The 26688-nt window shown below is 52.8% G+C and overlaps 1 long non-coding RNA gene across 1 annotated transcript; it reads right to left on the reverse strand.

The window, feature by feature from the left end:
• Positions 1-11078: 11078 nt before the first annotated feature.
• Positions 11079-13836, reverse strand: LOC135293064 (uncharacterized). The gene is made up of 6 exons (XR_010355206.1): positions 13775-13836; positions 13502-13573; positions 13316-13414; positions 12758-12871; positions 11964-12129; positions 11079-11433 (listed from the first exon to the last, which is right to left on the reverse strand). It is a non-coding gene; the product is annotated as an uncharacterized LOC135293064 (long non-coding RNA).
• Positions 13837-26688: the final 12852 nt, after the last annotated feature.

Below are 26688 nucleotides of genomic sequence, written 5' to 3' on the forward strand. Positions count from 1 at the left end.
CCTTGTTCTGATTTGTTGCAGCCCTCAAAACCACACCCTGAGACTCGCTTACTGGTTACAATATGGTGCCTACCCCCTGTTTTGAAAGATTTTAAAAACACGTGCACAGGGGATGCTGGGGGCTTTTTTTGCTTGTGTTCCCCCTTGGCAATTCTGTGCTGTGTTACCTGTCCTTATCTCGCCTAATAAATTTGCTGGACTTTGCACCGCAGAAGAGCCTCCTCTGCCTCCTTCACTCGGTGCTTGTGGCTCCTCAAGGGTCTCTACTGCTGGGCTGGCTTAGAGGTTCTGGCTCAGGCAAAACCCCAGTCTGGCCACTTCCCAGCTCTCGCCATTGCCCCTGGAGCATCACAGAGCTAGCCAGGGCTCTGGAAGACAGTGGCAGTGACCCAAGGCCTGGCATGTCCCAGCCCCCAGAGCCACACCTGCCAGGCCACGAGCCCCAGCCTTGGTCCCCACTGCCGGCCTCAGTGGCTCCTGGCCATCCTCACCCTGAGTGCAAAGCCAGCCCCAGGAGCCCCCCAGGGCGCTCTGGATCCAGGCTGAGACACCCTCAAGCCATCACTGAAAGGGACATGGATGGGGACTGCAGCTGGATCTTCCAGTGCTCACCACCCCTGACTGTGCTCCAGGTGAACCCAAACCTCAGCAGCTGCACCTTGAGCACATTGACCCTTCTTGCCCATCCTGGAACGTGGTGTTCCCACATCATACACGAGCCCTTTGCAGGGAGTGACCAGCTCCCAGCTCATCTGCTACCCTGGCCTTACTTTCTGTTTCCCAGCAATGAACTTGGTGGATCCACTTATGAGAATGCCAGCACATCATTTGTTTCTCAAGAGCTCTTAGCCAAAAAAACTGCACTCATCACTAGTTTTTGCACAGAGAAGGAAGTGCTGACAAGCATAAGGCACAGAGAGAGCCCTGACATAAGAATTCCTGAGTCATTGGATTCCAAAAGTTGCTGATGTCAGCTGCTTGGTTCATATCTTATAGCCAGTTGTGGATGGGAGCTGCTGCTAAGGTGGGAAAATTTGGAGAAATGAAGGTGCAGGAGACAACCAAAACCAAGAGGGAAGACACTTAGAAATACAGAGCACAAGAGAAGACCTTGGAGATGGCTCAATAGAAAATGCCAGTAGCAGCGCTCGGAGCTCGAAGCTGCTCACTGCCACCGCAGGGGCTCCTCAGTAAAAGAGTTGAGAGGCAGGGAAAGCCTGAGAGTCAGGAATTTATCATTCTGGCTATGAAATAAACTGGGAAGGAAGCACACGCCAGTGCCAGCAACCTATCATGAACTAGGTAATGGAAAACAGACACCAGCAGGAAAAGATGACATTTTCAAGACACTTTGAAAGGCAATTTTCAGTTACAATAGTGATCCACAGCACTGAGAAATTAGACCAGTCAGATGCCTGGTGATGAGCACCACATGATGGAGTGAAGCTGTTTGACAACAACCGTCAGCAGGAGCACAAACAAAAACCACCAGCTGCATCAACAACAGTCCCATTCAGCATATTAATGAGGGAGCTGGGACAGTCCTTCAAAGCATCCTGCAAGACTCAGCTCAAGTCACAAGTGATTTCATTTCAGGCTAAACACTTCTGTAATAACTCATTAGCTGGTACTTTTTGGTTGCACTCCTTTAGAAAACAAATCAGTTTCTTACCAAGAAAAGCAATCTCATGTAACCATACACTGCACTTTGGTCTGAACTTGGACAAACACGCTCCTAAAGGAAAACCATTTCTATCTAGGATAAAAGGGGTTTTTGGCCTTAACCTCCAAGTCCTATTTAGAAATCTACTTTTATAATTTTAATCAAATTCATTCACCCCCACATAGTGCAGCATCAATCTAATCACTTGCTCTGCAAGTTTAGTACTCAGAGACACTACAGAAGTTTTAACAGCTGTTGGAAAAATGTTCCAGCCTCTGACTATTTTAATAGAGTTACTGCAGCCAAGGTTTGCTGTAAGTTGATGTCACTGAATTAGATGTTAACATGCAGCTTTATATATGATTCATGAGTCACAGGCCTAACTAGAAATAAGACAGACCGAATTAGAAACATGACAAGAAAAGCTTTTGAGTCCAGAGCCTGGATTCTCCCTGACATGAAAGATTTGACCTGTGAATACATTTTCACTTCCTGAGAGAAAAGAGACAAATTTCACATTGAAACACAAAAATGTCATGCTGGAGATGCAGAACTTCCTTCCTGAGAGTTTGGGGAAAAACAGAAGTAGCCAATTTGATAGAAAAGAAAGCCTTCCAAAATGTGATTTACCCTTTGATGGAGCATCTATCTGCTTACAAAACATCCATTCCATGTACCTTTCCAGTCACAGACGTTCCACAGAGGCTTTGTGGCCCTCTGCCAGGTGATCATGTCTGGGGCTCCAATAAGGTGGCACAGGAACATGTCCCATCCAGGTATTTAGGCCTGCTGAGTGGAATTTGGATAGAAATCACTGCTGTTCCTGGGGTTTTTGCACATTTGGGTGAATTTTTCTCTCAGGATCTCCTCTGGTCTGGTCTGGTTGGGAAGATCCAGAGGTGTGTCTCTGTTAAAAGTCTCTTTTCCCCAACCCAGCAGCCGAAGAAGGAAACGAGAAGTCTTCAGTTCACGTTCTCAAGGTAGTTTACTATTTCTTTATCTCAAACATTTTCTGTCTGGCCTGCCAAGGACTGTTCTGCAGGTTGGTCTGAGGCACACCCCGCCTCTTGGGCTGGTGCTATCTTTTATACTAAAAACTACGTATACTATGTTTACAATAATGTTCCAATACCTATCACCTATGTTAGACAGTGACTTTCTGTGAATGCCAACATCATCCTGTACATGGAGGGAGAAGAAAGAAGAAGGACAGGGCACGCCCAAATCCCTCCATCTTGGAACCCCTGACCCCCATGTACAGAATTCCAAACCTCCCTGTACAAGGTTCAAAACCCCCCTGTACGTGCTCTAAAATTTTTCCCTTCACCCTGTGATTGCTACTACTATGCTATTTAAACTTTTGTAACTTGTAATTCTTCATATAAGGTTGGCAATTTGCTCCATGGTTTGAGATAGAATCCTTAGGTGTCTTTGGCTTCCTGGCTTCCTGCCAGAGTCTCTGAGCCCCTGTGTCATGGTTTGACCCTGGCACAATGCCAGGGCCCCCATGAAAGGTATATTTCCAAAATGGTTGCTGTGAGATGTGACCCGGGAACAGAACAAAGCAGGCTCCCATTCGGGGATGGAGGGAAAAACACAACACTTTATTTATTACAAATCTAGAAAGGAACACATACCAAGCTAAAAATGAAAACCTTCCAGATACTTTCCTCCTCCCCCTCCCTTTTCTCCACAGATTCACCATCCCTCAAATTATCAACCCTCAAATCCATCAGGGAGAGAAGAGTCCCCCCTTGCCTCATAGGCCTCCCCCAGAAGCACAATTAAAACCTCCTGTGCTTCCGCGTCACCCATGGCCCCACCCAGAGAACATCGGCCCTCGTGATTTCTCCCCCCCATGTCCAGTGCTCTCACCACTGGACACGGGCCAGGACTGCTTTTAGGGCTCCCCGTTTAAAGATGCTCCACCCACTTCCAGAAGCAGCAGTCTCTCAACTTCGGGACACCAGTCACCCCCAGATTTCACCCCCTGGGGCCGAGGGGCCTCATGAACAGAGATCTTTCTCTCCGTGGAGACAGAGGGCATCTCACACCCTCTTCAGCCGTCTCTGTTCACACCGCTGCTTCACTCTTGACTCCCGGGTGTTGCCTCCCCCTAAATACAGTCTCTGGGTCACAGGGAAAAAACACGGGTCTGTCCATGGCTATACAAGAAAGAGTCCAGCCCAAGGCCACTCCATCATCTCTTCCACTCAGGATTCTTCTCTCCTCTTCCAGCTTTCCTCACGCTTGCCCATCTCTCATCTCTCTCTCACCTCATCCTGATTCAGGAGGATTCAGTATCTGCAAGGTTTCTATTAGTCTACAAAGGGGTTAAAATCTTCATTTCTGCCTGTCCAGGACTCCCACAGCTGCCAGGCACTTCTCTCTACGCATCCCCCGCTTCTGGCCGGCTGAACTGCCAGCACAATCTCTGTCTCTCTCTCCGGGGGGGGGCTGCCCAGACATCCCAACTCTTATCAACCCCTGCATGTTCTCCTCCACCTCTGCACCTTTTGGGGCTCCCGGCCTCCTCCCTGTCATGGCCTCCCCCTCCCCCACCCAGACGCAGCTAGGCAGGGGAGAGGCCAGACTCTACTCACCAACGCCGGATTCCCAAAGAGGAAGTTCTCTGGGAATCTCCTGCTTTTAACCCCTGTGTGTTCTCAGAGGCGTATCCAGATCCTCAGTGGCCACATCACATGCCAATTTTGAATTTGGCCACTGATTGGCCCGACTTAGACCTTTCCAGAAACACATTTCCGGGCCAAACCACGACACTAATGTACCAAATGCCCCTTCTTCAGTGCCTGCTCTGGTGCTCTGCCATCTCACATAGAAGAGTGTGATTCACATACTGCAGCCCAGAGTTAGGTTGTTGCAACATTGAAATGGGTGTGGTTGGCAGGATGGCTGGGCATAAATCACTGCAGAACTAAAGCAAATGTGTGCACGGTCCCAGGCTGGACTTGAATAGGCACAGGAATTGTGGAAAGATGAGGACAAGATAGCAGAGAACAATGGAAAAGCCAGCTGAAAAGGAGGACATGCTAAAGGAGTTATTTGTGCACATTTGGGGCTATATTTTTCTTGGGTGCAAAGCAAAATGAAAAGCTCCTAAATGCCCAAAAGATGAGAACTGTGTGTGGTAAATAGATATGATTCATGCTGACAAAATTGAAAGAGTAATCAATACTGATACAGTAATTAATATTTGGAAATAATAAATCAGTTAAAAGTGTAATGCCAAGCAAGAAAGGGAGATGAGGGTTCCCCCCCCCTCCCTACAGGTCTCCTGCAGATGTTCAGAACAGGAGGAAGCAAGAGATAACTATGACTAAATTTAGGTGGAAGAGAGGAGAATTTGGTTGGACACCAGGCAAATGTTGATTATATGAGATCCACTGCTTTAATGTTAGAACACAGTATTGGCTTATACTGTAGCAGCTTGGTGCGCATGTGTAATCCAAAAGGTGAACTACAGGACATGGAGGAAGAGGAGAGGCCTTCCTCAAAGAAGATCCCCAAAGAGTGGTGCAACTTACTTAAAGAAGTGTGGAGCATGAGTGGTAAAGGTGATGATGAGGGCGGTGATACAAGTGTGATGAATTGAAAATGGGAGGAGATGGTAATGGCCAAATACAGCATAAAAAGGGGAATGTTGTCTTGACAAGCTAGTCCGTGAGGTGACGGGGGTCCAAAAGCCCTGCACTTCGTACCCCACGCATACCCCGCATGGTTAGTTTTGCTTATACGCTATTATCAGGATGAAATTATTCGTTATTTGCAGCAAACGATACTGTCAATATTTTGAGTGTATTCAATTGTATTTATATTAAGCTACATAATTCAAATTGCTGTTTTATTTCATTTTGTTTGGTTGTTTTTTTGTTTTTTTTTAATTGGAAAATTGGGCAAATATGACCTGTGGAATGTCCTCCACAGCAGAGTGACAGACCTCTGGACCTTTTTAAACAATTTTATCAAGGTGGAACTGTTGCAGCTTCAGCTGGTGCCTCTGGGGGACCTTGAACAAAGAACCCCTGAGCTTTTCTACCCTCCCAGGTGAAGTGTGATAGTCTGGGGTCTTCCTGCTGTGTCCGAGTGCTGGGCCACTGGCTGGCACCACAGGTCCCCAGACCTTCTGCTGAGGCATCCCTCTCCTACAGTCAAGTTTAGTCTGTCACATTTGGCTTTTCTCTCTGATCCACCACCAGGACCAAAGATCACATGGCCCTGAGGATGTAAAAATGCCTGTTCCTTCTGGAACATTGCTGTTGTGTGACAGCCGTGCAGGCAGAGCGGGCAGCTGTAGGGATACTGACTCGTTTCCCTGGTGCCAGCCGTGCTGCATACATCGAGCTGCTGGGTGTTGGTGCTCGCTGGGACGCAGCCCGGCCTGGCACCACGGGAGTTAGGAAGGGTCTTGAAGGAATCCCCACGCGTTAAAGCAGACGATTTAGCCTGGGATTTTAAGTTGTTTCTCAGTTAACCTTGTAAAAGGCCAAAACAAGTCTCCTATGAATTCTGTCCCTGTCAAGTTCAGTTCCGCCGCGAAAGCCCCTCAGCATTCTCAGGGCACTGGCAGGAGCCGGGTGATGGCCTGGAGCCCCGCTGGCCAGGGAGAGCACGGCCCAGAGCGAGCCCCTGCTGCCCGGGATGGCCACAGGCCCGGGGGAGCCGGGCGGGCAATGCCAGGGCCCTGTCCAGGGTTCCTGGGGCTCCTCTGGCATCTCTTCCATCCCTTCAGGCGCTGAGCGGTGCCCGTCCCACGGGGCTGTCTGTGCCCGGCCCCAAAAGAGGCAGGGCCGTGGCTGTGGCCCCTGGGCTGGCGGTGCCGCCTGCCCGGCGCTCAGCACCGCCCGTGCCGTGCCGGTGCAGCGTGACCCAGCGGGGCAGCTCCGCCTCGGCGCCTCGCCACTGCCATCCCGGCACGGCGGCTGGCCCTGGGCCGCGGCAGCCCCGAGCCGCACGGGCCCGGGAGGGACTGCCGGAGGTCCCCGTCCCCTGCGTGCCTCAGCAGACACTCCAGCCCCACTTCGTGCAGCAGGAGAGACACAAAGCAGCTGCACGCTTACGAGAGTCCACAGCCCTTTCTACATGTGAAATGAGACCCCAGAACCCCGACATGTGCCTCAGGAGAGATCCCAGCACCCTACACACCTTGGGAGAGATCCCAAACCCTCTGCATGCCTCACACAGGATTCCAAATCCCTTGCATGACTTGAAGGGGACCCCAGTGCCCTCCATGCCTCAGAGGAAACCTAAAATATCCCTGGATGTGTCACGAGGGACCCCAGACCCTCGTGCACCTTACGGGGGACTCCAAAGCCCCCACGAGCCCTACAGGGAAGTCCAGGCCAGCTACGCCGAGTGTTTTGACCTGGAAAACAAGCCTGGTTGGACCTGGGTTGTTGTGTCTCTGGGGCTGCTCACCAGCCCTGTCGGACCCTGAGGCTACACAGCCCTTCCCTTCCCTTCCCTTCCCTTCCCTTCCCTTCCCTTCCCTTCCCTTCCCTTCCCTTCCCTTCCCTTCCCTTCCCTTCCCTTCCCTTCCCTTCCCTTCCCTTCCCTTCCCTTCCCTTCCCTTCCCTTCCCTTCCCTTCCCTTCCCTTCCCTTCCCTTCCCTTCCCTTCCCTTCCCTTCCCTTCCCTTCCCTTCCCTTCCCTTCCCTTCCGCCCTCAATGAGAGCAGCAGACGCTGTGCAGCACCCTGCATTGGTGATGGCCCATCAATTAGGTCCTATCAAGTGTGTGTTAATTAGGGAGGAGCTTTGTTTTGCCTGCTGACATTGCTGGTCATGTTGTGTCCCTGGAGATGCTCTTGATGGCTTCCCTCTCTTCCTGGGCATGGCACTGGAGGAGGTCTGGGCCCAGATGATCCCACGGAAGCAAATGTCCCTCAGCCCAGGGACGCTCAGCATGGGCTGCCCCATCCCCTCGGGGCCCCACCGCTGGTCACAGTGAAGCCATATGCAGAATAAATAGACTCCACTGTCGCCCTGGTTTTTAATGTTCTGTCCTGGATTCGGGTAGAAAACCTCCAATGGGGCCCCCCAGAAAGCAACCCCACATGGCCCCTTCCCCCCAGCGGTTCGGGAAGGATTCCTTGGAGAGAAGTGGAAAGAACCTGTTTATTTGACAGGCAAAACACCCCCAGCACACAAAATGAACAATAGCAGATGACAATGCTTTCACCGATCTGAAAAGGATGACAAATTCAGAAAGTCTTTCCTGGCAGTGGTGGCTCTGCTGTTGCTCCCTCTGGCGCTGGGGATAGCTGCTGCAGCCACAGGATGCAAACTCTCGGTGTTTCCCAGGTCCCAGTCTGGAGCAGGTGTGAGTGGTTCCAAAAAGGGAAAGGAAAAACAGTCCAGGGAAAAATCTGGACTGCTTAGCTAAACTAACAAGCACAAGCCAAAAAGCAAAAGTAAAGCAGGAGCACAGCAGAAGCAAGAGCAAAGCAAGCAACAGCAAGCAAAGCAAAAAGCAAAAGCTGCACTATGAACTGTGCCGTCTGTCTGTCCTGCCAGCCCTGGGGGAGCAGGCTGATAACAAATCAAAACAAAACAAACCTTGCTCTTCAGAGCCAGTCGTGAAGGCACAGTACGTAATATCCAGCATTAACAGAACACATGACTGGGGATGCAAGCATCATAACCTCACCCTAGGACAAGTTCTTCTAAGCCTTCTGATGTTTAAATTCTTGTAGCAAACTTTCTCACGCACTTTATGCAAATAACATATTGTTATGCATTCTTTTCTGCAGGAGGAGAAATTTGATGGACTGTTGGTTTGTCCAGTGTCATTGGAGAAGTGGCACTTTCACCCTCCAATCCACTGTCACTTTTGGAAATCTGTAAATGTTGGAGTCAGAAATTCAACTGCCCTCTTTTTTACCTTGGAGAGATGCATGTCTGCGTTGTTTTATTTCATGTCCTATAGCGACACTCCACAACCTGATGTAGTTATGAAGTGGGTATGTGTGTCAGGGCCTGGCACAGGCGAGATGGCTCTTGTGAAAACTTGTGCCCTGAGCCTTGGTCCGAGCCACATCTTTGTTCACAAACATGTTCCATATGCAATGCATTACACAATCTCTTCATGCACATTCAACCCCTGGCCCCGCCTGTCCTCCCCTCACATGGCGATGAGATCCACGCCCTTCTGGGCACGCGTTGTTTCCTGTGGTGGTCACACTGGGGTCTTTGGTGGTCTCTGAGGCCGAAGGCTGTGGTCTTCCTCATGACTGAACTTTTGAACTTCTCTCCTTTGTGCATGCACTGTGGTCCCCTGGTGCTTATCTGAGTACGTCTGTTGGTTTGGATCAGCTTGGAGACAGAGGAGCTCCTTAGTCTAGGCTTCCTGCATTCCCTGGTCTTCTCCTGGTGTTATGAGTAAAAAAGTTATCTGTAGCTATGATATTTTATTAAAAATCCTTTCCTAGGATTTTTCCCCTCCTGAGGAGCTGAGGGCCTCAGGAAAGAAATGTAAACAATAACTATCTGCTGCTGTGGAATGCAAGAGGTGCATCTTCCATTGGTCCATGTGGATTGTTTTCACTTGATGACCAATCACAGCCAACTGTGTTGAGCCTGTGAGCAGTCACAAGATTTTTGTTATGCATTCCATTCTATTCTTCTTCTTTGTAGCCTTCTGGTCATTTTTTCCTCTCTGTTCTTTTAGTATAGTTTTAATGTACTATTTTAATAGAATATATAATAAATCAGCCCTCTGAAATGGAGTCAAGCCTCGTGTCTCCACACCTGGTGTGTTCGTCCCAACAAATTATCCATTTTTTTTTAAGGCTGCAAAGTTAAACAGGTTGGGCCAGTTGCTGAGAGTTGAAATGTTGACTATTTGTTGTTGATAGCTTCATATTGCAATCACCTCTTGTTAATAGTTTTTCTTCAATTACCTGTTAATGGTTAGAAATCAAGCGCAATTGTCCCCCTGCTGCTTCCCCAGAGCCTGCAGGTAGCAGGGTGGGGGGGGGGTGACATCAGAGCTAGTATGCAGATGAGAATGCATTTCACCAAATTTTGCAATTTTCCAGGAAAAAAAAAAACTAAAAACAAGAAGCCAACATAGAATTATGAAACCTAAGTAATGTCTAAAGGTGAGGAACTTAATCCTTAGTATCTGCTAAGATCCTTTTTACTTTTCACCCTAACCTCAAAGGATGTCAGCTAGAAAGAGGACCTGGAATGTTAGAACAAAAAAGTGGAATTCCCACTACTCCCTCGAGGATGGAAGCCTCAGCTCTGCCTGCATACCAGCGGGCACAGCTGCATCATCCTCCTCCTCCGTGCCACTCCTGGGAGCAGCGGGGGTGTGGGCGACCTGTCCTTTCTCCCCAACCTGAGCTGAATGTTTTTAATAAAGGCATTAAAAAGGAGAAAGATCTCCTGCCCTGTTTATGACACTGGTATTGTCCTTGATAGCAAGAAGCTTCAGAAATTTGCATTTTCCTATGCCCTTTGTACCATGGCAGAGGTTTCTTAAGTAAAAGGTTAAAATTCAACACATAATTCTACAATTTAAAATTTAAATGCTTAGTCCATATATTGCTAACTTAATTGAACCCCCCAAAACCTCCATTTCAACAGCAGCCCCTGCCTGGCTTCTGCCTGCCCACACCGTGGGCATCCACGGCTCCTCCTGGGCATGGAGCTCAGTCAGTGCTGGTGCTGGGTGGGCTTTGCTGCTGCTGCCACCTGGACACTGGGGTGACCGCTTGTCCTGGGTTGCAGTGTAAAGATGTATTCTAATGCCATCCTGAAGAGCTGCTGAAACCAGGAGGGGCATTGTTTCTTCCTTATCTCCTGTTAATGGGCCCATCAATGTCTTGCCACATGACTCAGAGATAACTCCCTCCCAGAGCCATTTCTGTTTCATGGCTAATCAAGGACCCACAGCATGAGGCAGAATGATATCAGCCCACTGTGAGATGCTCTGCCCATGGGGGAGGAGCTAAGCATCCCCAGCTGGATATAATCTGGGTTTTGGGACACAACAAGCAGTCTCTCCACTGGATTCCCAGAGGAACCGCCGCCCTTACCCACTGCTTTTCCAGAGGATGAGAGCTACCAGATTTTTTCGACAGGATCACCACTTCCACAAGTCCATTTCATCTGGACTGCTACCACCACCCTAACTAGCAGGGTGTCAGGCTGTATTCTGACCCTGTCAGTGGTTTTTCTTTTGTATTATTGCATGTATTTTAGTTTTTTTTCCCGTTTCCTAATAAATTGTATTTCTGACTTGGAGCCTCTCACTGGTTTTGCTTTCAAACTAGGACACAAATCCATCTCTTTATTTCAACACAGGAATGGGCCATTGCCTACCCTGCAAGCGGGAGTTGGAGGGGGGGGGAGGGTGGGGTGGGGTGGGGTGGGGTGTCACCTTCAGTATTGCCTAGAGGGCAAGGCCAGGGGGCTCAGGGGCAGGGGAAGGGATGTGTTGGTCTGAGGAGGTGCTGGAAGGTGCTGGGCTGGTCCTGGGGTCCCTAGAGGAACTCGGGTTGGCTGGGATGGGACAGACGTTGAGAAAAAAAGGAATGAAGGCAGCTTGGGGAGGCCCATGGGGAGAGCAGGTGACAGTGGGATCTACGGGGCAATAACAGGCTTCCTTGTCGACGGTTGTTCTGGGGTCCTCTTCACAGAACACTTGAGAGGGCTGTCCAGGCCGTTCCTGCTGCTGGAGGGGCTGCTCACGCTGTCTGGGTGTGAGGTGCAGCCACCGTCTTCCAACTCCTGTCCCGAGGTGCTCCTGTGCAGAGAGGAGGTGGCTGAGGCCCCAGCTGCCAGTGGCACACAGGGACCCTCGTGCACAGCAGGGCCCAGAGCTGGCAAGGCTCCCCAGCACGGCTGGAGCTGCTGGCACAGCTGGGCCCCGCTGGACAGCTGTCCCTCAAGGCCCCGGCCAGCAGGGTACGGCTCTGGGCAGGGTCCCTGGCCAGGAGCGGGCCCCAGAGTGCCTCTGCCTTTCAAGGGCAATCTCGGCCCTGCTCTTTCTCCTCCCCACCTCCCTCTGCCTCTGCCCCGTGCCCCTGGGGCTGCTCTTGGCCAGGCAGCCTCAGTGGGAGCCAGCACTGGCTGCAGCCCCAGCGGGGCCCCCAGGACAAGGCCCAGCAATTGAGAGGCCAATGGAAGCACTGGGCAGCAGCAGAACCCTCAGCAGAGTTATTTGGACAATCATGGATTGGCCATAACCCCACTGCAGTCTCAATGGGAATGTTCCCTGACAACGTTAGACTTTCAAAAGAAGCTGTTTGAGGGGGAGAGCAACAAAACACTCACTGTTCTCTGTTCCAAGAATACCAGATTCCAAAGCAGCAGAACATGAAGACAAGCTCCAAATAAAGGATGCCTGCCAGTAACCCTAGCCAGCAGCCTGTTCCCTGACAGAAACCCCATCTGAGGCCATCCTGGGCATCGGTAACAGGTCTTGTGGTGCTGGCTGCATCTGTGGGAGTGATGGGGAGCGTGAGCCCATGCTGTGCTGCACTGCTGAGCTGGCAGCACGGTGGATACGGGCAGGACGTTCTCTGTTTCCCCCAGAGCTGGGGCCTGCAGGCACCTTGCTGGCCCTGGGCACAGGCTGTGCCAGCCAACAAAGCCCAGCAGGCCAGGAGGAGAGCCCGGGGGCAGCGCAGCTGCTTGGGCAGTGGCTGCTGCCAGGGACACGGGCCAAAGCCAACCCTGAGCAGCCACTGCCAGCCCTGGCCCTCCCTGCCCCGTGACAGCTCCCCCAGCCCCAGGGGACAGGCTCAGGCCCTGTCAGGACCCAGTGCAGCCCCTGCCCAGTTGGGAGCCAGGGCTGGCTCTGGCCCTGGGCTGGCGGCAGGGCTCCCGCTCGGGGCTGCTCCTGTGCCTTGGGCCTCTGGGCACTCAGGGCCAGCTCCGCAGCAGCTGCAGCGCCAGGGACGTTGCTGCACCAGTCCCATTTCCCCGGGGCTCTGAACGAGCTCCAGAGGCCTGGAAGCCCAGGCGCCTCCAGCTTTGGCTGCTGCCGGGCCAGGCAAGGGCAGGCCCTGGGGGAAGAGCTGCTGCCACACAGCCCCGGCCAGGGCTGAGCCCGGCACAGCAATTACCTGCTGTGCCTGTGCCCGTGTCTGGCATCGCCTTCCTTCCTGCAGCAGGGGTTGCCAATGAGCCACTGCTTCTCCCTGAGTGTTCCTCCTCCTGAACAGCCTTTTGTTCCATCACTTGAAAAAGGAAAAAAGGGACAACTGGATCAAATGGAAATATTCCCCCCTGGGGAGGTGGCACCTTCAGGAGGCAATGCTTGTCTAAGTCACAGGTAAAGATCAGGATAACGCCCAGGTAATTGGGGCTGGGCCAGTGCACTCGCTTGTGCAAACAGCTGCACCGCCTCATCTTCTCAGAGACTGGGAAATGGCGGGGGATCTCAGGCCCACGGTACAGTTGGGGCACCCTGTCAGCTAATGCCAAATTCCATCCTGCAGAGGCTGGGGAGGAATTGCAGCCAGGCCAGGCTGGGAAACAGCCCTGCAGGGCATGACTGCAGCAGCGGGGCAGCGAGGCTGCCATGGATCCCTTCCCGCTGTGCCGGGCACGGCGTGGCCAGATGTGCAGCCAAAGCCCCCGGCTGCTGAGTCCCAGGGGAAGCATGAGGGAAAGGCACCCACCTTGTCCTCCAGGTGCTTCCTTCTGTGTTTGTCTCAGGAATTCATCTGAGTCATGAGACTTTTTGGCTGCAAAAACTTGGGTCTTTCCTTTTGGAGGACCTTAAGAGAAAGTAGTTCCATTTCCCAGGAATGGATCCCACAAAAGCGGTGCTCAGCCTGTGGGGTCAGCAGGGACACACTACTCACCCCTGCCATGGGAGCTGGGTTGGGGCCAAGCATCCAACCCTGGAGCTTGAGAAGTCCTCCCTGCAGACACACCTGTAACTCAACAGCCACAGAAGCTTCTGCCATCTCTGCTGATCTGCACGGGCACCATTGAGCCGCAGCAGCAGTGAGGGGATCGTGCAGGGCGCAGGCACACACGTGCGTGGTTCTGTGCTGGCACCTGCAGCGCTGCCTCCCTGGCCCAGCTTTGGGCTCTGAGCTGGCAGCTCTCCCAGGGGAAAGGCCTTGACCTACCCTCAGCATCTCCCAGAGCCTCAGTCCTGGATGTGGGACCTTCACCGGCAGGTTCAGCTGCAAAGAAAGGCAGGACAGAAGAGCTCCTGTGGCACTGCAGGAGATCCTCAGGCTGCCCACAAGGCTCAGCCCCGAGGCACAGCCCTGGGCCCGGCCCCTTCCCTCTCTGCTCTTCTCTGTGACTGCACAGAGCACACGGAAGGACACACTGGCACAGCACACGGGAGGAGGACTGAAAGATCAATGCTCCTTCCTCCCACTGACAGCGATCCTGTGGGATCCCTCAGGGATCCAGAAGGGAGCAGGGAAAGATTCTCAGAATCCTTCGGCCCTTACATAATGTTAAGGGAAATAGTTTATAAATGAGCTTTTGTTGCATTGATCCTGATTATTCACTCAGGAAAGGCAGAATGAAAACTTGCCTCCAGCATCCTCCAGGAACTTCAAACCATCCTTCATCAGGACTTCCTGAAAACCCATGTCACGATTCCCGTCAAAAAGGGAGCGGAGATCAGAACCATATCTGTGGCATTCTGGGATCCCCTAATGCTACAGGGAAAAGGGCACTGCAAGGGGGTCAGGTAAGGCTATGGGAGCCAGATGTGAATAGACATGGCCAAAGGTGCACAGGGGCCTGGGGAGCTCTCGGCTGGCTCCTGATCACTCTCCACACTCTTTCCCTGCCCTCAGCAACATCCCTGGGAGGGGTGGCTGGAGTAGCACAGGGCCCTGGGGCTCTCTCCCTCAAACTCACAGAAAATCCTCCCTAAAGCCCTGGGGCAAACTGCAGCAGGCAGTGCCACAGCTATCCCTCCCTCCTACACTCCCTCCTGCCCTCCTTCTGCTGGGACAGCTCCCATATCCCAAGGGCAAACAGCCAGGCCCTCTCAGGACGCACTGGAGCCTTGCTCTCCCCCTCTGTCCTTTCCCCACCGTGGGCACCCCGTGCAGTCGCTGCCAGGTTTCAGGACATGTCTCCCAAGGAGGGACTCCAGCAGGACTGCTCAGGGCCCGAGTGCCCTGAGCCTGCTCGGGATAATTCCCCTGGGCTGTGCCGCTCTAGTCCAGGCTGTGTCCACACTGCCAAGCAGCAGAGAGGGCAGCTCAAGCCTCAGCAGGGCTCAGGCCCAGAGGCACAGCAATTACCTCCTGGGCCTGTGCCTGGCATGGCCTCCCTTCCTGCAGCCGAGGCTGGCACGGAACCACTGCTTCCTCCGGGAAATGCTTCCTTCTGCACAGTCTCTCCTTTCATTTCTGGAAAATGGAAAAGAGACAGCTGGATCAGATGGAAACATTCCTGACTGGGAATGGGGAAGGTGAGACATCACTTGTGAAAGGAATGGATAAGGATCAGAAAACACCCAGGATTTTGGGACAACCCAAGGCTGTTTCCTTCCTCAAACAGCCCCAACATCTGATCTACCTGGACACCAGGAAATTGCAGGGGATCTGAGGGTGGGCATGGACTGTGATGCAATTGGGGCTGTCTGTCAGCTGATGCCAAATGCCTTCCTGCAGAGGCTGGGCAGGAGCTGCAGCCAGGCCAGGCTGGGAAACAGCCCTGCAGGGCGTGAAAGCAGCAGCGGGGCATCGAGGCTGCCATGGATCCCTTCCTGCTGTGCCGGGCACGGCGTGTCCAGATGTGCAGCCAAAGTCTTCCCCAGCTGCTGAGTCCCAGGGGCAGCATGAGGGAAATGCACCCACCTTGTCTTCTCTGCAGACATTCCTTCAGCATTTGCCACATGATTTCTAATGGGTCCTGGAATTTCTTGCCTGCCATGTCTTTGGTCTCTCCTGTCGTAGGACCTTAAGAGAAAGTAGTTCCATTTCCCAGGAATGGATCCCACAAAAGCAAGGCTCAGCCTGAGGGGTCAGCAGGGACACACTACTCACTCCTGTGATGGGAGGTGGGCTTTTGTGCAGCATCCAAGGTAGGAGTTGGTGAAGTCGTCCCTGCAGACACATCTGTAACACAACAGCCACAGAAGCTTCTGTCACCTGGTCCTGACCAGTCAGTCAAACATTACGCCGTGTTGGGATAGTGAGAACATACCTGCAGAATGCTCGGAGGGCTGCAGAACTTCAGAGCGCCAGGCTAATGGAGAATCCTTCCCAGCCTCCCAGTCTGGAAGCAAACCAAGATGAGAACTGTTTCCATTGTGTGCCAGGGCTGGCTCTGGCTCTGGGCTGGCAGCAGGGCTCCTGCTCGGGGCTGCTCCTGTGCCTTGGGCCTCTGGGCACTCAGGGCCAGCTCCGCAGCAGCTGCAGCGCCAGGGACGTTGCTGCACCCGTCCCGTTTCCCCGGGGCCCTGAACAAGCTCCAGAGGCCTGGAAGCCGAGGCACCTCCAGCTTTGGCTGCTGCCGGGCTGGGCAAGGGCAGGCCCTGGGGGAAGAGCTGCTGCCACACAGCCCCAGCCAGGGCTGAGCCCGGCACAGCAATTACCTGCTGTGCCTGTGCCCGTGTCTGGCATTGCCTTCTTTCCTGCAGCTGGGGCTCGCACCGAAGATGGAGTGCTTCCTTCAAGAAATGCCACCTTCCACTGAAGCACTATGTCCATCTCTTGACAAAAGAAGGGAGACAGCTGCATCAGATGGAGCTGTTCCCCACTTGGGCGGTGGCATCAGAGGTAATATTTGTGAAATTTATGGAGCAGGAAAATGGCCAGATTACAGTGGCATGATGTGAGCACTTCCACCTCCAAACAGGCACCCTTTTCCTAATCTGCAGGGCTGGATATAGTGGGGGATCTCAGGATGTGTTACAGTATGGGCTGCCTGTCAGCTGATGCCAAATGCCTTCCGGCAGAGGCTGGGCAGAAGCTGCAGCCAGGCCAGGCTGGGAAACAGCCCTGCAGGATGTGAAAGCAGCAGCGGGGCAGCGAGGCTGCCATGGATCCCTTCCCGCTGTGCCAGGCACAGCGTGTCCAGATGTGCAGCCAAAGCCCCCGGCTGCTGAGTTCCAGGGGAAGCATGAGAGAAATGCACCCACCTTCTCTTGTCTGCAGGGGTTCCTTCAGCTCTTGCCTCATCTGTTTGGAAGTTTGCAGGGACATCTTATCTGTTGTATCTTGGACTTTCCCTGTTGGAGTACCTTAGAGAAAAATATTTCCATTTCCCTGGAATGGATCCTACAAAAGCAAGGCTCAGCCTTTGAAGTCAGCAGGGACACACTACTCACCCCTGTGATGGGAGCTGGGCTTGCGTATAGCATCCAAGGTAGGAGCTGGAGAAGCTGGAGAAGTCCTCCCTGTAGATACATCTGTAACACAACAGCCACAGAAGCTTCTGTCACCTGGTTCCTGCCCGCTTGTCTACAATTCTTCCTTGGTGGCACACTGAGAACATACCTGCAGGAGGCTCCAAGGGCTTCAAAACTTTATTCATCCAAGCTGATGGAGAAGCCTTCCCAGCAACCTCATCTAGAACGGAGCACAGATGAGAACACTTTCCAGAGTGTGCTGGGATCCCCTTCTGCCACAGGGAACTGGGCACTGCAAGGGGGTCGGCTAAGGCCGTGGGAGCCAGATGTGAATAGACATGGCCAAAGGTGCACAGGGGCCTGGGGAGCTCTGGGCTGGCTCCTGGTCACTCTCCACACCCTTTCCCTGCCCTCAGCAACATCCCAGGGAGGGGTGGCTGGAGCAGCACAGGGCCCTGGGGCTCTCTCCCTCAGACACAGAGGAAATCCTCCCTAAAGCCCTGGGACAAACTGCAGCAGGCAGTGCCACAGCTATGCCTCCCTACCTCCCTCTGTCCCTCCTGCCCTCCTTCTGTGGGGACAGCCCCCAGATCCCAAGGGCAAACAGCCAGGCCCTCTCAGGACACACTGGAGCCTTGCTCTCCCTCTCTGTCCTTTCCCCACCGTGGGCACCCCATGCAGTCACTGCCAGGTGTCAGGACATGTCTCCCATGGAGGGACCCCAGCAGGACTGCTCAGGACCCGAGTGCCCTGAGCCTGCTCGGGATAATTCCCCTGGGCTGTGCCGCTCTAGTCCAGGCTGTGCCCGCACTGCCAAGCAGCAGAGAGGGCAGCTCAAGCCTCAGCAGGGCTCAGGCCCAGAGGCACAGCAATTACCTCCTGGGCCTGTGCCTGGCATGGCCTCCCTTCCTGCAGCAGAGGCTGGCCCAGAACCACTGCTTCCTCTGGGAAATGCTTCCATCTGCACAGGCTCTCCTTTCATTTCTGGAAAATGGAAAAGAGACGCTGGATCAGATGGAAACATTCCTCACTGGGAATGGGGAAGGGGACAATTTCAGGAGGCATCACTTGTGAAAGGAATGGATAAGGATCAGAAAACACCCAGGATTTTGGGACAACCCATGGCTGCTTCCTTCCCCAAAGAGCCCCAACATCTGATCTGCCTGGACACCAGGAAATTGCAGGGGATCTGAGGGTGGGCATGGACTGTGATGCAATTGGGGCTGTCTGTCAGCTGATGCCAAATGCCTTCCTGCAGAGGCTGGGCAGAAGCTGCAGCCAGGCCAGGCTGGGAAACAGCCCTGCAGGGCGTGAAAGCAGCAGCGGGGCATCGAGGCTGCCATGGATCCCTTCCTGCTGTGCCGGGCACGGCGTGTCCAGATGTGCAGCCAAAGTCCCCGGCTGCTGAGTCCCAGGGGAAGAATGAGGGAAATGCACCCACCTTGCCTTCTCTGCAGACATTCCTTCAGCATTTGCCACATGATTTCTAATGGGTCCTGGAATTTCTTGCCTGCCATGTCTTTGGTCTCTCCTGTCGTAGGACCTTAAGAGAAAGTAGTTCCATTTCCCAGGAATGGATCCCACAAAAGCAGGGCTCAGCCTTTGGGGTCGGCAGGGACACACTACTCACTCCTGTGATGGGAGGTGGGCTTTTGTGCAGCATCCAAGGTAGGAGTTGATGGAGTTGTCCCTTCAAACATGGCTGTAAAACAACAGCCACAGAAGCTTCTGTCACCTAGTTCTTACCAGTCAGTCAAACATTACGCCTTGGTGGGACAGTGAGAACATACCTGCAGAATGCTCAGAGGGCTTCACAACTTCAGAGGGCCACGCTAATGGAGGAACCGTCCCAGCATCCCAGTCTGGAAGCAAACCAAGATGAGAACTGTTTCCATTGTGTGCCAGGGCTGGCTCTGGCTCTGGGCTGGCAGCAGGGCTCCTGCTCGGGGCTGCTCCTGTGCCTTGGGCCTCCGGGCACTCAGGGCCAGCTCCGCAGCAGCTGCAGCGCCAGGGACGTTGCTGCACCCGTCCCGTTTCCCCGGGGCTCTGAACGAGCTCCAGAGGCCTGGAAGCCCAGGCGCCTCCAGCTTTGGCTGCTGCTGGGCCAGGCAAGGGCAGGCCCTGGGGGAAGAGCTGCTGCCACACAGCCCCGGCCAGGGCTGAGCCCGGCACAGCAATTACCTGCTGTGCCTGTGCCCATGTCTGGCATTGCCTTCTTTCCTGCAGCAGGGGCTGGCACCAAAGATGGAGTGCTTCCTTCAGGAAATGCCACCTTCCATTGAAGCTCTATGTCTATCTCTTGAAAAAGGAAGGGACACAGCTGCATCAGATGGAGCTGTTCCCCACTTGGGCGGTGGCATCAGAGGTAATATTTGTGAAATTTATGGAGCAGGAAAATGGCCAGGTGAGAGTGGCATGATGAGAGCACTTCCACCTCCAAACAGCCACCCTTTTCCTAATCTGCAGGGCTGGATATAGTGGGGGATCTCAGGGTGTGTTACAGTTTGGGCTGCCTGTCAGCTGATGCCAAATGCCTTCTGGCAGAGCCTGGGCAGAAGCTGCAGCCAGGCCAGGCTGGGAAACAGCCCTGCAGGGCGTGAAAGCAGCAGGGGGGCAGTGAGGCTGCCATGGATCCCTTCCTGCTGTGCCGGGCACAGCGTGTCCAGATGTGCAGCCAAAGCCCCCGGCTGCTGAGTTCCACGGGAAGCACGATGGAAATGCACCCACCTTGTCCTCCCTGCCGCATTTTCTTCAGCTCTTGCTTCATCTGTTTGGGTGGTTCCAGGGATATCTTGTCTCTTGTCTCTTGGATCTTCCCTGTCAGAGGAACTTAGAGAAAAATACTTCCATTTCCCAGGAATGGATCCCACAAAAGCGGGGCTCAGCGTGTGGGGTCAGCAGGGTCACACTACTCACCCCTGCCATGGGAGCTGGGTTGGGGCCAAGCATCCAGCCCTGGAGCTTGAGAACTCCTCCCCGCAGACACACCTGTAACTCAACAGCCACAGAAGCTTCTGCCATCTCTGCTGATCTGCACGGGCACCATTGAGCCGCAGCAGCGGTGAGGGGTTCGTGCAGGGCGCGGGCACACACGTGCGTGGTTCTGTGCTGGCACCTGCAGCGCTGCCTCCCTGGCCCAGCTTTGGGCTCTGAGCTGGCAGCTCTCCCAGGGGAAAGGCCTTGACCTACCCTCAGCATCTCCCAGAGCCTCAGTCCTGGATGTGGGACCTTCACCGGCAGGTTCAGCTGCAAAGAAAGGCAGGACAGAAGAGCTCCTGTGGCACTGCAGGAGATCCTCAGGCTGCCCACAAGGCTCAGCCCCGGGGCACAGCCCTGGGCCCAGCCCCTTCTCTCTCTGCTCTTCTCTGTGACTGCACAGAGCACACGGAAGGACACACTGGCATTGCACACGGGAGGAAGATTGAAAGCTAAATGCTCCTTCCTCCCACTGACAATGATCCTGTGGGAGCCCGCAGGCCTCCAGAAGGGAGCAGGGCAAGGTTTCCAGATTCTTTTAATCTTAAGATTATATTAAGGGAACTGGTTTATAAGTGAGCTTCTGTTGCACTGACCCTGATTATTCACTAAGGAAAGGCAGAATGAAAACTTGCCTCCAGCATCCTCCAGGAACTTCAAACCATCATTCATCAGGATTTCCTGAGAACCCATGTCACGATTCCAGTCTAGAAGGGAGCAGAGATCAGAACCATTTCCATGGTGTGCTGGGATCCCCTTCTGCCACAGGGAACTGGACAATGCAGGGGTGTTGGGTAAGGCTGTGGGAGCCAGATGTGAATGGACATGGCCAAAGTTGCACAGGGACCTGTGGAGCTCTGGGCTGGCTCCTGGTCACTCTCCAACCTCTTTGCAGGCCCTTTGCAACATCTCTGGAGGGGTGGCTGGAGTAACCCAGGGCCCGTGGGGTCTCTCTCCCTCCTGCAGAGGAAACCCTCCCTAAAGCCCTGGGCAAAACCATCCCCAGCACTTCCCAGGGAGCAGGGAGCGCTGTCCTGGGAAACGGCAGCCAGGCTGCCAGCTCACCTGCTCGCCGTGCTTGCAGCGGAGCAGCCTGGGCAGCCCTGGCAGGCAGGGCCACGGCCAGGAGCAGCAGGAGTAGGAGGCGCAGAGCAAGGGCCATGGTGCCTTGTCCTCCGCCAGTCCTGCAGCTCTTGCTGCCACCGCTGTCCCGACACCGCTGTCCCAACGTCAGCACCGCTGCTGCCACCGCCGCTGCTGCCGCAACAGTTGTGCTCAGGGACTGACTGCTGGCTCCTTGTGCTGCTGTGCAACCACGGAGCTCTGGCACCTCTGGCACCTCTGTGACCTCAGGGCCTGCTGAGAGCTCAGCCTGCTGTGACCCCAGAGCCCTGCTGTGACCTCATGGCTTCAGCTCTACCCCCAGAGTGTGCGCCCGTCCGCATGAATGGACTGCCCTGATTGTCAATGTTTTGCTTCATCAAAGGGCCATTGCTTAGCAAAACCTTTCTTTTGCCTGCTGACATTGCTGGTCAGGCTGCGTCCCTCAAGATGCTCTTATTGTTGCAGTTCAAATTTATTTTATTGATTTCATTTTAAGTGTTGTTTAAGGGCTCTGTTATCCCCCATGTTTTTCCTGACTTGGTTCACCTGTGGGTTTTACCCTCCCTCCAAACTGTCCCTCGTGCCCTTCCCCACCCCTTGTTCCAGCTCTTTCCCTGCCTGTCAAGGCAACCCAGCCCCTTGGTTCCCAAACCTTTGGGCCGATCCCTGACTGCAACTCCCCTTTGGAATTCCCCTACTCCTGGGAGCCCCATTGGCCCTTGTGACCCATCCTCTCCACCCTCCTACCCCAACTGGCCCCAGACACTTGATGTAATCCCCTCACTCCTCTCCTGAGGATTCCCTATTGGTTCATTGTTTGCATCCACCCCATGACTTGTATGTGTACAAAACCCCTTGGGCAGTACAGCTAGGGGCTTTTCATCCTGTTCTCTACACCTGGACTAAACTGTTCCTTGTGGAACCTGAAGACGGGACGCCTCCTCCTTTCTCCTGTGCTTCGTCCCTGTCGTGGCTTGTGTCTGGCACTGGAGAGCAAGTGGCACTAAAGGCTCTGCCTCTGGTAAATCCCCATAGCGAGGCAGTTCCCAACTCCTGCCGTAGTGCCGGAGTTCTAAGAGCTAGCCCAGGTTCCAGCACTCACTTCACTAATGTACCGAATGCCCCTTCTTCAGTGCCTGCTCTGGTGCTCTGCCATCTCACACAGCAGAGTGTGATTCACATACTGCAGCCCAGAGTTAGGTTGTTGCAACATTGAAATGGGTGTGGTTGGCAGGATGGCTGGGCATAAATCACTACAGAACTAAAGCAAATGCGTGCACGGTCCCAGGCTGGACTTGAATAGGCACAGGAATTGTGGAAAGATGAGGACAAGATAGCAGAGAACAATGGAAAAACCAGCTGAAAAGGAGGTCATGCTAAAGGAGTTATTTGTGCACATTTGGGGGTATATTTTCCTTGGGTGCAAAGCAAAATCAAAAGCTTCTAAATGCCCAAAAGATGAGAACTGTGTGTGGTAAAGAGATATGATTCATGCTGACAAAATTGAAAGAGTAATCAGTATTGATAATTAATATTTGGAAATAAAAAAACAGTTAAAGCTGTCATGCCAAGCAAGAAAGGGAGAGGAGGGGTCCACCCCCAACCTTCTCCTGCAGATGTTCAGAACAGGAGGAAGCAAGAGATAACTATGACTAAATTTCGTTGGAAGAGAGGAGAATTTGGTTGGACACCAGGAAAATGTTTATTGTAGCAGGCACAGGGCCTGCACGGCCTCCCTGGTGATCAGAAGCCTGAACTAGGAAATGCCAAAGTCAGCATGACTAAGGCTTTAGAAACCCCTCTCTTCCGCCTTTCCGGACCCTGTTATCTCCCTGTATATCCATAGGTCACTTTTCCCCTGACCCTTACTATTGGACAGTTTTCAAAACCCCTGTAAGGTATAAAAACCCCTAACTCTTCCCAGTTCGGGAGAGAAGAGCTGTCACTGGACCCTTCGCGGAGACCCGAATAAAAGAACCCTGCGGAACCCATACAGCGCTTCTCCCTCTCTCGCTGCGTCTGCTGCGGCGGCGGTACCGACGGCACCATGCAAGCTAAAGGAGCTGAAATCACTAAAAAGCTGACTGCAAATCACTATAGCCTGCCTGGGTTGCCTGAGCCCCCCGCTGAGCTATCCTGGCCCTCTGCTGAGCTATCCTGGCTGACCGGCATTCCCCGCTGGGCTTCTGCCCTGAGGGTAATAGCCCAGCCATAGATGGTGCACCGAACATAGCGGACGCCCGAACAGCAAGGGGCCCCTGGGCCGACATCTGAACCGCCGTGATATCCTGGCCGCGGAACTGAATGCCGGACCTGGCATTTCAGAGGAGCAGCATTTCTTCGTGAAATTGTCACTGCCTCCGCACCAGAAATCCTGGAAGGAGAAGCTCTTCGTTATAGAAGGACTCTTCTGGACAGGAGGTCAGCCGACCCGCACCCCGACACCTGAACACTTGTTCATGGAGGCTGATGAGCAGACGACCCCCAGCAGAACTTTGACCCACAACAGGCTGAAAAGTGTAAGTTTAACACAGCCTTTCTTGCGCACAAAATATTTTTCCTTGGGTCCTTTTTTTTGGGGGTTTTTTCTTCTTTTTTTCTCTTTTTTCTGCTGGCGGGAACTGAAAAATGGGATCAAAGCTTAGTACGTTTAAGCGATCCCAGAACGAGAGAGATTTATATTCACTAATCCTAGAAATCCTATCTTCTAACAACTTTTCTTTTTCTAAAGGTAACCTTTCAAAAACTAACCTGAAAAAATTTATAAAGTGGATTCTCTGCCACTTCCCAGACACTAATACACAGACTATTACCTTAGACTCCTTTTGGGATACAATTGGGACCACGATATATAAGTTTCAAACTAACCAAGACCTTTCTGTAACCCGGTTTTTACCTATATTTCACGCTATCACTAAAGCTGTAGAAAAAACTAACAAAAAGATAGTAACTTCAGGGCTAACTTCTGTCGAACGAAACGGGAAGTTCTTATCTGACTCAACAGAAGTGCCTATTTCAAATGCTAATCGAGGAGATAATAGCCCCTCCACCCTGGATTCCAGTACTCCTCTGGATCCAAGCGTCCTGCCATCTGCGCCGCAACCCCCCGACCCCAGGGCGCCCATGGCCCCTGCCCACCCCCTCTTCCCCCCTGCCTGCCCCTCGGGAGCCACACCCTGCGCGCCTCCTTGCTCTGTGTTATCTCCGAGAGCATCTGCGCCAGTTCCCGCCAGGACCGACCCAAACCCCACCCCTCCCCCTGCTCCCCCCGACCCTACTGGGGCCCCCCCCACCCCCTTTGCCGTCCCTCCTGTCCCCGCCGCGCCCGCCCCCACTCCCTCCCCCACCCTCGCCCCCCCCGCTACCATCGTGTCTTTCCCTGCCCCTGGCATCATCCAGGCTGCGGCAGGGGATCAGCCTGCCTGCGTATCCGCGCCCCCCCCACCATCGCGCTTTCGCCTGCCGCCGGAATCGTGCCTGCCCGCGTATCGGCCCCAGACCCAAGCCACCCTGTATCCGCCGCACCCTCTTCCAGTCCCGCCGCCTCCTCCATCCCGCACCTCCCCTGCCCCCATACCCACGCTCCGCAGCCCCCGGTCGGGACCCCCCAGACTTCCTTCAGTTCTGCCCCCCCTCCCCACGCCCCCCAGTCCTGTGCCTGCTGTATCACGCATTGCATGGCCACTCCAGCCCTGCTGCCTCCCTGTAGCCACGTTCTGCCATGTGCTGCCTTACACTCTCCACAGCCACATGCATCTCTGCCAAATGTTGCTCCAGCCAGCCATAAGAAACATAAGGCAAGGCCTGATAGCTCTCACTTCTCGTCATCTGATGACAGCAGTGACAGCGATTCTGATTTGGAAATAGAATATGTTGATCCTTGGGCAATAATAAAAATGGAAGCCACACAGGCAGGGGAGTGGCAATTAGCTCAGAGAATTACTGCCTTTCCAGTAGATTATAAGAAGGGAAAAAGAGGAGGTGCCACTACTAGAAAGACATGGGAACCTATTACAAATAAAGAACTTGTGCAGTTAAGAAATACAGCCACAGAACATGGTAGAAGTTCACATATTTTTAGAAATTTCCTAGAGGCTACGTTCTCAGCACATGTTTTGGTACCCCACGATATTAAAAATATTGCCCAGTGCCTCCTTTCTCCTGCCGAGTACATGCTTTGGGAAAGGCATTGGAAAAAGCAATTAAAAACATTATCAGATAACTACGCTGCAGATGCTGATAAGTCAAATTTTACACTCAAACAGCTGGCTGGTGAAGGGGATTTGCAAAAGCCCTCTGACCAAGCTGATACTTTACCTAAGGCAACATTACAAGACGTGGCTATAGCAGCAAAAACCTCCTTACTCCTTACCCCTGATGACCCTACCCCTACCCAATATTTTTCTACTATCAAACAAGGAATAGATGAAAGCTTTACCAAATTTGTGGATAGAATTAAGGATGCTCTGGAAAAACAGATAGAGAGCACAGAGGCAAGAAAAGAACTGTTGTGTAAACTTGCCACGAGTAATTCAAATGAAAAATGTAAAGCAATTCTGAGAGCCTTACACTTAGACACAGAACCTACCATAGAGCAAATGCTGGAAAGCTGCACACGCCACTTGTCCACTGAAGATACAGTGGCCCAAGCAGTAACTAAGGGTGTTGCAGAAGGAGTTTCTAGTGCATATGCAGTAATAGCTTCTAAAGACCAGGTCCGCTGCTACTGAAATAAATGGGCAGGAGATCTTTCTCCTTTTTAATGCCTTTATGAAGAAGAATCAGCTCAGGTGGGGAGAAATCGACGGGTTGCACCCTCGCCGCCGTTGCTCCCAGGCGTGGCACGAAGGAGGAGGATGATGCAGTTTTGTCCACTGGTCTGCAGACAGAACTGGGGACTCTGTCCTCACGGGAGAGTCGTGGAGTCCTTGGTTTGTTTGTTTAAAAACCCGGGGGGTCTCTTTAATCAGTTTCTTTTCAGGTTAGAGTGAGAAACAAAAAGGTCCAAGCAGGTACGGGACTATGCTCCCATCTTTAGACGTCACTTAAGTCACTTGCTGGCTTGTGATTTTAGGGGTTTTTCTTGTAAAAACTGTAAAACTGTAAAAACCCAAGGTGCACTGCATTTCTTATTTGCATACTGGCTCCGATGTCACTCCTATTTTCTTTACCTTGGAGGGGTCTGTCCTGGTGTCTTTTTTTGGCAAGTGGCCAGCATCAGGGAAACAATCAGTTAATCACCGGCCATTAACGGGTGATTAAGGGCTTTCCTTTGGCAGCACACCTAAAGAAGTCTGACCGGTTTGACTTGCTTTTTTTTAACTCTGAAACTAAAAAAAATACAATTTTCTATTCATAACAGCTCCCCCCTTTTTTTCTTTGATCAGGCTTAAGCTTAAGCTTGCATCAACTTATAATTTTTGGCTCATTAACATAGAATTTCCTATATTTTTTATATTGATTATACATTTCCTCAGCACTGAGGTGATCATATTTACTAAACTTAATTTCCCTTTTTGGTTTTTTCAGGTTAATTCCTTTAGAGATCCTTAGGTTATTCTGTACAGCAGATGTCACTATTTTTGTTAAACATGGAAATAAGAACAGACTAACAAGTGTGCCCACAGTGAAGGT

Source organism: Passer domesticus, unplaced genomic scaffold, assembly GCF_036417665.1.
Source record: "Passer domesticus isolate bPasDom1 unplaced genomic scaffold, bPasDom1.hap1 HAP1_SCAFFOLD_66, whole genome shotgun sequence".
NCBI lineage: Eukaryota > Metazoa > Chordata > Aves > Passeriformes > Passeridae > Passer > Passer domesticus.